The sequence below is a fragment of the Parasteatoda tepidariorum genome, chromosome 10 (assembly GCF_982258835.1).
Source record: "Parasteatoda tepidariorum strain Cologne lab strain chromosome 10, Ptep-v5.0, whole genome shotgun sequence".
NCBI classification, from domain to species: domain Eukaryota; kingdom Metazoa; phylum Arthropoda; class Arachnida; order Araneae; family Theridiidae; genus Parasteatoda; species Parasteatoda tepidariorum.
In genome coordinates this window covers 103,936,022-103,952,055 of record NC_141764.1, presented here as the reverse complement: position 1 = coordinate 103,952,055, position 16,034 = coordinate 103,936,022, and positions in this window count along the sequence as shown.

The following is a 16,034-nucleotide window of genomic DNA, read 5'->3' as shown; positions in this document are numbered from 1 at the left end:
AACAGAGGGTAGATAGCATAATGCTGATTGAAATTCATTTTGATATTCAAAAGAATATGCCATTGCAAAGTCAACTTGAACTGCCCTGATTTTAATGCTAGATATGTTCTTTTGGAAAGTATCACCTCGGATTCTTTTAACTCTTACGTATTATTGAAAGTTAGTCCAATTTTCAAGAGTAATTTCCAAAAATTCTTCTTGCACATTTGCCATCATATATATTTTAATTATGAGCCATTGCAATCTTTTTTCCCATCGTTACAAAACTACAATAAAAGATTGTTAAAAACCAATAACAAACAATGAGAAATTTTTGTAAGTATCACAAGCACCCTTCCAACAATTAGATCCCAGATTTCTTTCACTTTATTTGCATAAATTTTTTTACCATCACCATGCATTGTCATAAACTTGATTTTACCCTTCCAGCGAAAGAATAAAAATTTCATGATATTTGCATTGATTCTAAGTGGTACAGTAGCAATACATTTTTTGGTCATAAAGCACGAAATTTGGAAAATAGTGTTGTTACAATGTTCAGCATGCGACTGACAAATATAGCATAGCATTCAATACAAGCATAGTATAAGCTCTGAAACTCACTTCTGAAGAAAATTCATTTATTAATAATTAAGTTCTTCTGAAATACTTAGTGGTGAACCTTTTACATCATTATCAATCTGTTTTGAAAGTTCAAGTCTAACTTTCTTTATTTTCTTGCCTTTGAAGTTCAGAATCAGATGCCCTTTCCTTTTTCTCTTCATCTTCTTATTCTTTTAACTCCAGATAAGGACACTATTTTAAACTTAATCCACTTTATAATAATTTAGTGTTCTACTTAATGTATGTTCTACTCAAACATAAACATATAACACATAGAAGTTTAGGATAACAATTTCCAAAAGTTTCAAAATTATCGTCTTATCATGCTGTTTTTTTATTAATGCTTATACCGACCTCATTTTACAAAACGCCTCAATCTTGCAATTCCTTATTTGTGGCATTGAAGTTGGGCGGCGGTTATAAAAATTGTACGAACATGATTTCAATTTTTTATTGAAAATAAATAAATAAATAAAGAGTATAAGTACCTCTAACACACATAACAGTAACCCGCGTAACTTTTTGTTACTTGTGTTACCTTGAATAAAAATAATTTTTAAATTTTAACTATTGGCAGTTTTAATTCGAGAATTTTTTCCGTTGAATATCTTGCCTTGTTAATTTATAAAACAAAAAAGTTTAAAATTTTCTATCTTACTAACGTTTTTACAGAAAAAAATGCAAAATTATGTTACGTGTGTTACTGATAAATTAGATTATCTTGATTAATCAACTTTTAATCATTTAAAAAAAATTTAGGGCCAAATTAAAAATGTATATAAAACAATTATAAAAGAATAAAATAGTTACATATATTACTAAAAACTATTTCATTGCTCTTTAATATTTTAAGAACTCCATTGGAATATACACTCCATAATTCCATAAATTAAGGATAATGAAGTTCAGGCACAGAAAGAGACAGAAGCCAAACAAATTTGACTTATTTGTAAAGTCTATGTATTAAATAAAAGTTAAAGAGCAAAAAAGATGCTATATGTTTGACATAATTAATAAAAATTGCGATTTTTACTCCCTGGAGCAAATTTCAAAAAAGAAACTATTTACAAAAAACAGTATAACATGGTTAGTATGATGGTTAATACGGAGTATGTCTCCCGGACGATGCAATACAGGCCGTGCAACGCCTAGGCATGCTGAGTATCAAATTATTAATCTGATCTTGGGGAATATTACACCACTCATCAAGCAATGCCCTCCGAAAGTCCGGTAGACAGATGGGAGGTGGTTGACGGGCTGCAATTCGTCGGCCAAGCATATCCCACACATGCTCTATTGGATTCAAGTCCGGTGAGTATGCTGGCCAATCCATACGGGTGATATCCTCCGATTGAAGGCATTCGTGTACAATGTTCGCGCGGTGAGGACCGGTGTTGTCGTCCATAAACAGAAATTCAGCACCCATGGCGCCCCGAAACAAGTGTACATGTTGTTCCAAAATGACATCCCTATAGATGTGGCCTGTCATCGTTACACTCTGAACATGCAGATCAGTTCTAGAACCTAGAATAATTCCTCCCCAAACGAGCCATCATGCACCACCGTAACGGTGTCGTTCAATGTTGTTGTCTTGGTGGTAACGGGTACCTGGCTCTCTCCATATGAAAGTCCGGCGAGAATCAGACTGCAAACTAAACCTTGACTCGTCGGAAAACATCACACAGGACCACTGTTGCGGTGTCCACATTGCATGCTCTCTACTCCAGGTTAATCGCAGGCTACAGTGAGTTGCGGTAAGTGGAACACATCTGACAGACCTACGAGCATATAGACCAATGTGCCCCAAGCGTCTGCACACGGTCTGCCTTAAAAATGTCGTACCGGTAGCTGAAGAGAGCTGACGAGACAGGTCTGATGCTGTGCTCCGTCTGCTTCTTTTGGCAGTAACTGCCAAATACCGGTCTTCATTCGGCGTTGTAACTCGGGGGCGGCCTGTGCTGTAACGTCTACTCACATTACCATCATCTAGAAATCGTTGCCAAAGCCTGGAGAGGACACTCTGGGTGATTCCAAGTTCCTCGGTTACTTCCAGCTGGGTACGTCCACATTCCAGTCGTCCGATGATTCTGCCACGTAAAAAATCATCCGAAATGCTTCTTTTGTTCCATAACTATGCGGTTATTGCACTGAAAGGCTTTTATAGTGCTTGTGAACAATTTTACTTCTTTGCCACCATTCCTTATATACCCCTCTCTTACACTCTCGTCCTTGTGACGTACTACCAGCGTCATCTAGTGGTTTCCTGTAATTTGCAAATTCTTCTTCAGGATGTGTGTGATAATTCTACAGGTGAAATTTTAATTTTAGTGTTTGATTTCCGTGTGATTCTGAATTATCCTTAATTTATGGACATGAGTGTAATATAAAGAAGTAGAGAAATCCTGTTAAAATTCAGAGTGTTCCACCTTTTTTTAGAATTTAATAAATACTATTTATAATTAAAAAAAAATATCTTAACTATTAAAAAATTTACATCTTCCAGATTCCGAAATTCTGTCATTCTTGTTTTTACGATAATTTTGAATATTTAGTCAGTCAGGACCACTTTTTGTGGAATCGCCCTCATGCGCATGTGAAAAAATATCAAACTTGCTAATAAAGTTATATAATTAATTAATATGGTGGTGCAATAATAAAATTAATAATGTTGAAGTTAAAATTGGATTTAAGTTAATCTCAAGTTAGGTAGTGCACATGTACGAACAATTATCAATTAATTTTATGTTCACTGTAAATATATAGTACCTTAAATAGCCGTAAAAATTATAAGAACAATAGATAAAATATTATCAGTACTGTACCACATGGCACCCTACGAACAATTAAATAAATTAGACTTAATACCACACGTGGTAGTACTGAAAAAAAAAAAGATCGAAAGTGGAATAAAAATTGCGAAAAGTATTTCTCTATATTAAAAAGTATTTGGAATAAATTAAGCTATGACTGAAATTAAAAATAGAAACATTAAACTTGCTCGAAAGGAGACTGACACAAATCATAATATAAAAATAAAATTAAATTGAAATTTCAGAATTTGGTGGAATTGAAATACCAGCACAATATAAAGATTAAATTAGTGTCTAAAACACTAAATGTCGGATGAATTCCGATCATTTAAAAAAAACTATATCCACAATGACCTAGCACGCCATACTATCTCTTACTCGAAGCAAAAAATCTCAAGAGCTTGGGGGCCGAAGCCCCTCACACTACTCCAACACCTTCGAACCCCTTCTGCCGCCTAAAAGTACCGGGCAGAACCCTTTTTCAATCAGTTGCCATCTTCATACAAGAAAAGTCAAAACACCTCTCCTTCAGCTATGTGGTGTTAGTGCATAGATGGCTCTGCTCTCCTTCGCATGGTTGCGTGGTGTACCTAGATGGCTCTGCTTTCCCTTACATGGGAGGGCGTTCACAATTCTTGCACCAGTGTAGGCTTATTAAGCATATTGAGTTCTTGCTGAAGTAGAAATCATTATTGGATAGTGATGTTGAAATATTGGAAGCATAGTTCACTGGGCTAATGACATCATAAAGTGTCCTATAGAGTCCGTGAAATTGGTTGGATCAACTATTGGAAAACAGTGTTACCATTAAGTTGTAACACTTGCGTAAGTGAAAATAAGAGATTTCGCAAAAATCCGTAAGTTAAAAACGCTAACGCAGTGGAATATCGTTTGAACTTTGACTACAAAATCACAACAAACATTTACAATGGACTTAGACGATTTTTTCGTTCAACAAACATGATTCATATCCAAATCTCATCAATATATTTCTTCAAATTCGCATTATAAGTTCATGTTTTGAATTCGAAGGTAGGCTTAAACAGTAAACAACATTTAACAGTAATAAGTAGCGTGCTTGTTGCTTTATCTTTGCAGCGTTAATCAAGCCAACATAGCGTAACGATAGCAACTAAATAACTCCTAAAAATTAATCAACTGCTCGAGCAAGCGCAGTTGATTCAAATCTTATGTACAGGAGTGTAAGGAAGCTAACGTAAAAGAGCGAAATATATCCCAATTGGGAATAATATAGCCTACGTCACAGGTTGTGTTGTTCCTACTAAATTTAACCCATGAACGGCATTTTCTGCGAGCCTAACTTCAAGCCACAAATAAACAAACAAAGTGTTCGATCGTTTAAATAGCTGCTCGCCAGATTTTATTGCATTATAAAGAAAAGTTATTGAAACTAAATACAACTAACAACAACTAAAACAAATAACAACAACTACTAATAACATTAACTAAATAAACAACAACTAAATTCCATTCGTTTAGCATTGCGTCATATGTTGTTCCTACTAAATCGAAGTAGTTGTGTTTTTTTCATATTATACCCAATTATCAAAATCTAAAATGGAACACGAAATGACAAATAATGCTAAAAATAAATACCATAAAATCACTGCTAACGAAATATTTAATGGTTAACAATACCCTCATAATTTTTAGTGATTTTATGCGAATGTAAACCTAAGAAATAAGAATCTTCATCAAGTGATTTGCTGGTTGATAAAAGTACTTGGACAAAGAATGAGTATTTTATGCTATTATGTTATACTGTGTGAACACATGTTACAAAATTTGGCATCATAAGGAACGAGAATTGTCTCGAAATACTATTTTGTACCAACTATCATTGGCTGCTTTTTCTTGCGCATTTGAAATTGTACTTTTCATGCAATTTTTTACAATAATTATTAATTGGATCTTTTTAACGTAACCCAAGAATTAAGCTGCGATTCAATGGCTAACTTGGCCACTCAAATATTACATTAGCACTCGTCACTTGCTTATTTTTGTTGATCAGGGAAAGGGAGAAATATAAACAATGCCTACGTAAGACATTAAAGGCCCCATAAATTTCACAATGTTTTAGAAAAGCAAATCAGGAAAATATCATTAAAAAAATACACGTTAAAACTTTCCAAAATTGGAATAAAAGGTGAATTCGAAAAAAAAAATTGGAACAAAAAGAATTCGGAGAGTTTTAGAGACCAAGAGTTTAGAACACGAAAGAATTCTGATGAATAATATACTTTAAATTTTATAAAATAAAGTAAAAACGTAAGTTTTACCTCATACGAACTTACATTCTTTTTTTCCCTAAAATTGTAATTCCAAACTGTAGTAAAAATCAAAGTTAAAGAATAAACCAAAGGGGTGAGCTGTTGCGACTTTCTTACTTAAGCGTGAGAGAGAGTTTGTGATTTGCTAATTTTTGCTGACAAGGAGAGAGGAGAATCCGAAATTGACGAAGATATGCTTACGTAATATTTGAATAGCCCCCATAACCCTAAACAATTGACTGTTGAATAATCTGCAATCTAACGTATTGTATTGTTGGATATTTTTAGAATAGTGAAAGATTTCGTTGAACATTTCATTAACTTTAGGATGCAATAAAATATGTGCCGGATTTTTGAGAGGCACACTCTGAGGAACTTAATGCCTACAGATTAGACACTCGAGAGTGCGCGTTTATCTCTCCTTTTCTCCTTTTATCGTCCTGGGACCGAAAGATAGCGCATTTAAGTACTGAGTGTGTTGCCTGGACCGAAACGAAAACTTGGCGGTTACACTTTAAAAAGGTCTGTCGGGAATATTTACGGCACGCTTTGTAATTTTGTTGAATTTAAATTGCGGCATTACCGTGCGAATCCGAACAAATTGGGTTGGATTGTATCTTAGTAACTATCAACTCGATTAAAGCTGTAAAAATGGAGAATAATCGAATCTTGACAGTGAAGAAATTAATTATTTTATTCATTCACGTATTTATTCATTCATTTTTTATCGATGCATTCATATATTTATTCATTGATTTATTTTATCATGTTTTCATTCATATATCTATTACTTCTCACATTCATTCACTTCCATTTCTTTATAAATAGATCACATGACAGTGGGACAGCATGTTGAAGTGGTACGTTACTCTTCTGAATATATTGAGTTAACAGAATTAAGTTTCGGTTGTGTGTAGGCTACAGAAATAGCTTCTGTTAATTGATAACATGAGTGACGTCATTCGGTGTGCATGTCAACTTGTGTAAAAGGAATATATTTTTAACAGTAGTGGACTCTTCACTGAGTAACGTCACGTTATTATGCCGTTGTGTCCCCGAGTGATGCATGATGTCACGTTTCTATGTTTAAGCTGTAATATTGTTTATTTTTCAATATCGAGATGTTACTGTTTAAATCGTCACGTTTCATCAAATGACTATCCACTTTGCGTACTCTGCCTACAGGAATAAAAAATGATATTGATTTAGAGAACCGAAACGAGTGAAAAGTGTAAGAATTCCAAGACGTCATCGAAAGATCTTACACATTAGTCCATCCGGGTCCTAAAACAACACTAGTTTTAATGGATGACGTCTCCAGTTGGGCTGCATGAAAATGTGTTCAACGACGTGAAAATAACAACTGGGAATCTTAAGGTTTCTTTTTAACTAAACTTAGTCCAGCCGAACAGAAATATGGCGTGTATGCGACCGCGCGAACTACTGGTGATTTTTGCAGCTATTAAATATTTTCTTTACCCCTCAGAGGGGAGTGATTTTGTGATTTTTACAGATAAAAAACCCATAGTCCATACATTTTCTCAAAAATTTGATAAGCTGTCTCTTAAATTAATAAACTTGATTTTTTAGTTCCAATTTGCAACTATAAGAACACCACACCAGTGGCCCAGAAAATTCGTCGCCGATGCTCTTCCGCGTATTCAGAATCTTTCAACACAAAATGATTTAAATTCTTCTGATACAGATAAAAAAATGACCCTGAATTAAAAGAATTTTTGGAATCAAGTATTAGCGTAAATCATCAAAAACTTCAAGTACAGGTCAAATAACCTAACTTTATTGTGACATTTTAATAAATCTTATTACCCACTAAATAATTACAGATTTTCTATATTTCATTTGTGGATGACTTTAGCTCATCATGGAGTTAGATCATAAATCAAACTAGTAGGCCAACGATTCACTTGGCCTAATATGAAACAGAATATAGCCAAATTGACTAGAAGATGCATTGCATGTTAAAAGGCTGAAATAATTCGTCATATAACTCACCACTTAGACACTAATGAACGTTTTAATCATATAATCGTCAATTTGTTGGGACGTATGCCGTCATAAAATGGTTTTAAACAATTGCTAAACTTGTATTGATCGTTGGCCAGAAGTTATTCTATTAGTTGGTATAACAGAAAAATTTACCCAAATTTTATACAGTGGTTGAATATCTAGGAATAGGGGGCCTGAAACAAACACCACTCATCGTGGGTGCCAGTGATTTATTCAGCTCTTTTGAAAATTTTGGCATTTCCATATCACGCAAGACTGCCTATCATCCATTACTGTGGTTCATAGAACGATTGCATTAGTGTTTAACATAGCTATTATGAGCCATGCTTTCAGAGATTGGCCGCTGATCTTGCCATCAGAACAAATTAAATTGCTCCACTTCTAAAATGGCTTATGGTGAAAATTTAGATTACCAGGTCAATTTTTCACAGAAGAAAAAGAATCTATCGCAGAAAATAACTTTCTAATTAAATTGAAGAAACATATACGACGTATACAGTATCAACATCAAATCATTCCGCTAAGTCTACGTTTGTGTTTGAAAACTTGAAGACACGTTCTCAGATATTTCTCAAAATATATTCTGGGAAACCTTCTTTAACAGCTCCATATACTAGTCTTCACTATAGAACGTTCTGGTCAAAGATAAACAGAATAAAGTCATCATTGATAGAACAAAGCCAATTTATATCTTAAAGGATGATTCAGGATATTCTTTAGCAGATGTTTGAGCTAACACTTTATTAGACGTAAAATCATCAGACCAAGAGAGAAGTCAAAGTGAAAAAATTATTTGATTAATCGCCTGACCCTGTAGTTTTAGTAAAAACTGGAAAACTTGTGCAGTTTCCAGCTAAATATTAACATTATATGCATAATTAATTGTTTAATTGTTTTTCCTGGAAGTGGAATGATGTGGCGACACTTATTTTGAGGGTTCAACTACGAACAAAATGTTTAAGTAAATTTCACTAATGATATATAATAGGATACCTGCGAGTGTGGATTTCTCAATCCTGATGGGTTCTTGAAACATGGCATTTGTTTGCGTCAGCAACTGTTATTTCTATTCTATTTCGAGAAAGCTAGGCTCGTCAAGTATCAATTCACTTAAGTGACACATTCTATATTATTTGACAAAGATTTCAATTCGTTCACTCTATTTTTCTTACTCAACCCAAAGACATTCACGAAGCCGCATAGAACATAAACTAATTAAGCATCGAAGATGTCTGGTACACGAAACAAAAATTTATAACGGTTAGAATAAAATACTAAACAAATAATGGATCTAAGTTAAGTAAAAGACATAGACGAGAAAGAATTGTATTTAAACAAATTCGTTGCGGAATATGGCGCAATATTTCATAAATTCCCTTTAAATAACATTCTAACTCATGCGGAGAAACTTAGCTCGACTATAACACGCTATTTTGCCTATAAACGATCAGCTGAAATGACGTCATAGGTCACATGTTTGAGTATTCGTGATCTTCCTGTTGAAGTGCAAGTACCCAATTATTATATCGTTTGAAATAGGCTCGATTTTTAATGTTTTAATGTCTGTGTCCCCTATAATATCATTGCTGTATTTTTTAAAATCATATATATATATATATATATATATATATATATATATATATATATATATATATATATATATATATATATATATATATATATATATATATATATATATATATATATATATATATATATATATATATATATATATATCTCAGGGCTCGAAGAAAGTCAGAAATTTTACCCGTCCCCGAGGACGGCTTGTCCAACAATGTACCCGTCCTCCTTTGAAACTAACCCGTAGCTTCTAAATAAATAAAAATAAAATTTTCTCTTATTTATTACAAACATTTATATAAATTGCACAATTAATTAGCAGTTACTGGGATTACAAATAGTAGGTTACTAATAGCAAAACTTAGTATTTCTTTTATGAAATAATTTTTTTTTTTTTATGAAATAATTTAAATGACAAAGGTCAAGTTATCTGGAATGTCAATTTATCCGAGGTTACTTCGTTTTTTAAATGAAACAAATATGACGTTTGCCAGTTCCACAATCAAGCCAATGATTTACAGAGGTTTCTGCACAGAAATCTGAAAGTGGTTTTCCATTTAGGTGGATGTTCATAATTGCGTTTAACGCTTCTTGTTTAAGACCAGTACGTAATGTGTTTAGTTGTAAGCTCATTGCCGAAAAGCCTCTTTCAACCACTGCATTACTCCCAGACAGAGAAAACATCAATTCCACCAAGCGCAAGTATGTTGCTGTATTTCTAGATTAGAGGGTCCTTTTAGAAGTGAGGCGCTAGACTCTTGTAAGATAACAAAAATTGAAAATGTATCACGAATATTAACGTGAAAATGGCCGTCCGCGCGGACGTCGGATTCGAGATATTTGTTGTCCGCAGGGAATTTTTGACCGCCGAGGACGGGCGGACGGGTGGTTTTTCGAGCCCTGATATATATATATATATATATATATATATATATATATATATATATACACTGGTTATCATAAATTAAGGAAAATTCACAAAAATCGCGATAACTCAAGAAATTACACATGGAATTTTATGAAACTTACCCACAATATACAACACATAGTAAGGTATTAAACAACATAAAAAGAAATTATCAGACATTAATAGAAGTATAGAAATTAGCACATGTATAAAATAAACAAATTGGAAGTATCGGTTTGCAATAGAAAAAGTACCTTTAATATGGAATATGATTGCCTCTAGAAGCAATACAGCACAAACAGCGATGTGTGATGCTTTCAATTATGCGGTCTATCAGTTCAATAGGAAGTGAGAGCCATTGCTCTTGTAAAGCAGTTGCAAGCGTGGCAAGGGTCTGAGGGGGCGGATTGATGGCAGATACACGCCTCCCTAGAGCATCCCAAACGTGCTCGATAGGATTCAAGTCCGGGGATCGAGCTGGCCACTCCATGCGAGTAATTGTTTCCTGTTGAAGATAATCATCAACAATGCGAGCTCTGTGTGGTCTTGCATTATCGTCCTGTAACAGGAAGCAATCACCAATTGCCCCGGCATATGGGCGCACATAAGCATCAAGGATGTTGTCTCGATAAACCTGAGCATTCACGGTTCCCCTTGGAAAGACATGGAGGTATGTGCGCCCTCCTAAGGATATGCCTCCCCAAACACAGACACTGCCTCTTCCGTATGCATCTCTTTCACGGATGTTTGATGGATGATAACGGGTCCCAGGTTCTCTCCATATCAAATAACGTCTACTGTCACTTTCTAGACTAAACCTGGACTCATCCGTAAAGAGAACAGGCCTCCATTGATCTGACGTCCAGTGGACATGTTGTCGGGCCCACTGCAAACGGTCTCTCCTATGGCGTGATGCGAGCGGCACGCAAATGGCTGGTCGTCTCGCATACAGACCACCTTCGTGGAGCCTTCTGCGCACAGTTGACGTTGACACCAACCTTCCGGTGGCTGCAGCAAGAGAGGATCTAAGATGTGTCGGAGTAGCGGTTCTATTCCTGCGTGCACTTAATGTCAAATATCGGTCATCGGCACTGGTCGTAACAGTTGGCCGTCCTTGACTGAACCTCCTAGATGCCGAATCTGTGGTTTGAAATTGCCTCCAAAGTCTATGAACCACAGATGGACTCACATTTAGCCATCTGGCCACTTCTGATTGACTCTGCCCTGCCTCTAGTCTCCCGATGGCTCTCCATCGTAGTTCTTCAGGCAAATGATGCCTAGAGGTCATTATTACGAATTGGCTATCTCAGATTTTCAATGTCGCAATCACAGTAAAATTTGTGTGCTTTCTCTCAAACTTGGACTTTTATGCTCCAGGCAGATGACGTAAGCCGAGTGCAGCGCCACTAATTTGCATATTGCAATTTTACTCAGCTACTCTTAGTGGACAACATATGCAAATTTTGCACGGTTTGGCTTACTTTTGAAAGAGTTATCGCTATTTTTGTGATTTTTCCTTAATTTATGATAACCAGTGTATATATATATATATATATATATATATATATATATATATATATATATATATATATATATATATATATATATATATATATATATATATATATAGATAGATAGATATATATATAAAATTTCGCATTATTTTGAAATCATTGCTTCAAAGCAATGAAAAAGGTAACAAACCTTGATTACCCTGGATATAGATACCTTTAAATCTATATTAATTCTACGAAGATATTTTTTTCTCTGACTTGTGCCTCGCAGCCATTTTAAGTATTTAGAATTTCACAGATAAATATATCTTCCTGATTAATATAGGAAACAAAATAAAAGCTTATTTCAAATATAATTTAATGTTTTCTTTGTTTCAATATATTTGTCACTCATTTACAGGATCTTACTTAAAGTTCTTTAAATACTGCAGAGTCATCGCTTTTCACATAATTTAACTTCGATCCCTTCTCTGTTATCAACCGAAATCCTGTCTCGATGTTGTGTCAATAGTCTTAGAGGATTTGTGTATTGACTAAAAGGGATTGCTCTGTCTTTGGGCAATCATTTTAGCCTGATTAAACCTCTCTAGTATATTTAAAAATATATCTATTCAAACAAAAAGTGTCATTACATTTTGTGCATAATACAATTTTATTTTACCGAAAATACGCAGCTTTCGCAAAATATTACTTTTAATAAAGATAAATTAAAATCATTAGTTTCATTGAAAATGTGAGAAGTCAGATTGAAATTCGATTTTTCGTAAAAATACAAATGATTATTATTCAAGCTCTATTAAAAGCTTCATCCTTAAATAGTGCATCATTAACTCTAACTAAAAATAGGTTAATTATTAACTCATTCAATATAACTGTTTTACGTTACATATGTTTTAAAATAATTAGACATTAATCATTGCTCATGAATAGTCAAATATTTCAACGGTGCTTAATAGTTTTGATCACCCATCTTAAAACTAATTTGCAAGGAAATTTCATGGTATAAGATGTTTTTAGTGCAATTAGTTATTTATGGATGACCATTTTTTGTGATCTAATTTAACCAGATGCATGTTTTGATGCATGCAACCATGTGCATTTGTTTTTTAAGTACATAAATATTATTTTTTAAATTTAATTTTTTAAAAATAATTATATCCTGAACTGGTTGGTAAGAACTACATGATCTCCTTTTTAGGCCTTGAAATATCCAGCAGTGCACATATTGTATTCCACAATTTTCTTTTCATACTAAAACTAAATTGCAATCGTGACATTTTGTAATGATTAAATAATTATCTCTTTATAATTAAAAAATCACGAGAGCTGCTGTTTTGGGTTTTCAATTTAACGTTACATTTTGTTTTGGTGCGAATAAACTTTAACCTGAAATTACGAGAGTAATAAAATGTAAAGTAAGTACGATGGGATAAAAAATTAACATTCGTTTACGAGTTCAAAAACTATTTTAACTATGGAGCTTGTAGTGAAATACCGCCGGTCTGCAGGAATGCAACTGCAAAATTGAAATTTGACGTGCTAAAAGAGTTATTTTAATTTATGAACTTAATACAAGTGTTTTTAATAATTCTAATTTGTTTGAAAGCTGCAGCAATTTTAAGTCCTTTCTTGCGATTTTTTTCTTTCCACTTTACGTAACATTATGTTTTGCTGAGCCAAATCTGTAACACTTTAAAACTTGAAATTGCGAGGCTGAGTAAAAATATGTTCAAAAAGTGCGATGAAGTTAAAAAATGAATTTGATTCGATTATTAGTTAAATAATTATCAATTGTCAAATTTGTATTGAAAAATAACCCTAAGTCGCTCTTCAGCCAGCAGGAAAAAAACTACAGAATTAAAATTTGACGCGGAGAAAATTAAATTTTTATTTATGAAAATAACACGATTTTATTTATGAAAATAACACGAACACGAACTCCAATTTGTTTGAAAGTCTTTTGTCATAGTTTTTAATCACATTTTTTTCCGCTTTTAATAATGACTATTAATCTTTTGTTGCAAAAAAAATTGTTTGTCTCATTATTTTCATTTAATAAGCTCATACTTGACTAGATGACAAAAATAACAAAAAGAAAACATGAGTAAATAAAATAAATAAGTAAAAGAGAGATTAGATGTTGCCATACAAATAAATCTTATCTTTAAACTATTTTTAAAGTATTTTCAAATTCGATTATTTTTAAATTTTTTTTAAATCCAAGTGCAGTTTATTAATTTTCAAATAATCCAAGTATTCGTTCATTTTGTTACGCTTAACATAGTGATAAAAATATTCTTATATATTATATAAAATTAATTTTGCATTTTGAAAACAGAATAATTTTGAAAATAAATAAATATCGACAATCAATTGAAATTCATCGATCAAAATTTTGAAATATATACGGGAAAAAAAAAGCAAATAAAGATAAATGAGAGGCAACCAGGGTGACCATAAGAGGTGGTTTGGGAATCGAACCTCTCAGTAGTTCAAAGAATGGCATTATTTAGTTAAAATACGTAAATAAATTAATTCAAGCATGCCTGTGCATGTCTGTGACTTTAGAAACCATACATATGCGTTAATAATTACTAAAAATTCTATTTTACTTAATGGAAATTTAGAAATATTACTTTCAAAAATTTGAATTAGTATTTAATTTTTTTAAAAATCTTAATACATTCAGAATCCCTCAAACTCCCAGAAAACATTTTATTAATTTTCAAAGAGTGCTAATTATTTAGTTATTTTTAAGCTAAAAACGCTTAATTTCGTTTTCGCCTGAAACGGGGAGTCACGTGATTATTCAGGAATTGACGTCACCAGTGCCCATCTGCCGTTCGTTTACAATTACTCTGTAATGAATGCCATTACGTTCTTGCTTTCTTTTGAATTAAATCCAACTAAATGGCTTTTTAGATGGTAAATAACTATGAGAGAACAAAGATATGTATAATAAATTGTGCCCTAATGTGGCTTAATGAAAATGTGTTTTTAATATAACGTATTTTTATAATACATTAAATTTCAATGGTACTCATTGAAACAATGTTAATAGTTGAAGAAATTTTCTAGTATTGAATACTAAGATTCTTTAGTTCAGTAAAAAAGGTGTTAGAATGAGTTATGGACGCCTGATATTACTTATAAAAATGATATGCTATAAATGCAAAATAAATTTGTTCTTTTATTTTTTTAACCATGTTGATCTTAATTTCGAAGCATATTTCAAATTCATGTCGGAGATTTATTTTCATGTTAAGTGAAACAAAAATATTAAATTATTTTTTATAAAGAATAATTTTAGATTTTAAAAATGTAGAAAAACATAAGTTATGATTTTTTTTTATTGATTTGTTCTACCTTGTATTTAATGCAGGGAATCATCTTCAGTGTAGCAGTAGCCTTTTGAAAAGAATTGTGATCCCAGCGTAACTTTTAGATCATTCTCTCAAAAAAATAATTTTAAGTTAAAGAAAAAAATAATTAATATCTTCCACTAGATTTTTTCATATTATTTTAATTAACGTAATCTATGTTATAAGAGTATTGAAATCAAATATAAGCATTTATTTAGCTCTACACAACAGAAACAGGAATTAAATTTTATAAATACAAATAAAAATAATTTTTCGATGTAGCAAAATTCCTATTTACTCAGAATAAAAATGTTGAGACCGATATCAACATAATTGTCTATTTAATTTTTTAAAATAATTTAAAATATGCATTAGAATTTTTTTCATTTTGCCTATTTTTTTAAAAAATTCTTTAGCTTTAGTGAAATAAAAACTTCTAGCCTAATGAAACTCGCTGAAATTATGTGGTTAAATTAAATTATTGTAAGTGAAATTTGTAAATGAATTAAAGTATGCAGTGATTTGTAGAGCAAGGTAGGAAAAAAGACAATAATTAATTTAAGAATTAAACTTACTAAATTTAATAAGGAAGGAAAATAAATATAACAACGACATTGATAGCGGAGAGTTGCCCGTTGCAGAACAAAGACTGACGACTAGTTCGAAAGAAAAGAATGAGTTCATTTTACCAGGACTTTTCCCGTTAAGACTGTCTGGCGCTATAGATTCCGGGACTTTTCCCTTGTAAATAGTCTGCCACCTTTCAACACGGAAGTAGGCGGTTTCGAGGATGATGGATGATTGGCAATAACGACAGGTATAAGCACATATACTGATACCTGAGATTTTTTTACCTATTTTAATGAAAATGTTTTTCATTAAAAATATCTAATGCATCAATTTTCTTATTTTAAAATTCTTTGCAAACACTGACATTG